The sequence below is a fragment of the Pyxicephalus adspersus genome, chromosome 2 (assembly GCF_032062135.1).
Source record: "Pyxicephalus adspersus chromosome 2, UCB_Pads_2.0, whole genome shotgun sequence".
Taxonomy (NCBI): Eukaryota; Metazoa; Chordata; class Amphibia; order Anura; family Pyxicephalidae; genus Pyxicephalus; species Pyxicephalus adspersus.
The window spans coordinates 160,597,117-160,598,707 of NC_092859.1; positions in this window are offsets into that span (position 1 = coordinate 160,597,117).

The following is a 1,591-nucleotide window of genomic DNA, read 5'->3' on the forward strand; positions in this document are numbered from 1 at the left end:
GTGGGTACATTCTATTGAGGGGACTCATTCTATACAGGAGGTGTATTCTATAGATGGGAGCGTTTAACAGAGCCGGGCATTATATAGAAGGGGTCCACCACAAAGAGGGGTGTATTGTGTAGAGGGGATGCATTAAATAGAGGGGGTACATTCTTTAGGGGGGTACATTCTAAAGGAAAGTACATTCTATGGGGGGTACATTTATGGATGGGGTACTTCTATGGATGGGGTACATTCTATGGGGGGTACATTCTCTGGATGGGATACATTCTATGGGGGGTACATTTTATGGAGGGGTTACATTCTATGGAGGGGGTACATTCGATAAGAGGGGGTACATTCTATAGATGGGGTTCATTCTATGGAGCGGGTACATTCTATGGATGAATACATTCTATGGGGGGTACATTTTATGGATGGGATACATTCTTTGGAGGGGGTACATTCTATGGCTGGGGTACATTCTATGGAGGGGGTACATTCTATACATGGGGTAAATTCTATAGGGGGTACATTTAATCAAGGGGTGCAATCTATAGGGGGGTACATTCTATGGATGGGTTACATTCAATAGGGGGGTACATTCGTTGAGGCGTTCATTCATTGGGGACTATATTCTATGGATGGGGTACATTCTATGGGGGGTGCAGTCTTTAGGGGGGCGCATTCTATGGGTGGGTACATTCTATGGAGGGGGTACATTCTATAGGGATTTATTTAATGAAGGGGGTGCATTAAATAGGGAGGTACATTTAGTGATGGGGGGCATTCTATGGGGGGTACATTCTATAGAGGGGTGTATTCTATAAGGGGGTACATTCTATGGATAGGGTGCAGTCTGATTTCACTGCAAACTGCACACTTCCTCCTAATATGCATTAGAAGCTGCAGCAAATCCACTAGACCATGCATCCAATGTAGTTTAGCCCCTCCCCTATAGCCTGACTGTTCATGGCCTTGGTCCTTTATTTCAGTTATTATGAGGACAGATGAGGTCTGGGGAGAGCTGATGAGGACAGATGACTACTGATGAGGATGGATGAGAAAGAGGACGAGGATGAGGATGAGGACTGTCGAGGACTGATGAGGACTGGAGAAGACTAATGAGGACTGGAGAGGACTAATGAGGACTGATGAGGACTGGAGAAGACTAATGAGGACTGGAGAGGAATGAGGACTGGAGAGGACTAATGAGGACTGATGAGGACTGGGGTGAGCCAATTGGGACTGCGGAGGACTGAGGAGGAGAGATGAGGACTGCGGAGCACTGATGAGGACTGATGAGGCTGAGGACGAGGTTGAGGATGAGGACTGTCGAGGACTGATGGGGATTGGGGAGGGCTGATGAGGATGATGAGGACGGGGGAGAGCCAATAAGTACTGGGGAGGACTGATGAGGACGGATGACTACTGATGAGGATGGATGAGAATGAGGACAAGGATGAGGACTGGGGAGGACAGATGAGGACTGGGAGGACTGATGAAGAGTGATGAGGACTGGGGAGGATTGATAAGGACTGGGGATGACTGATGAGGACGGGTGAAGACTGATGAGGACGGATGATGATTGGGACAAGGATAAGGATGAGGA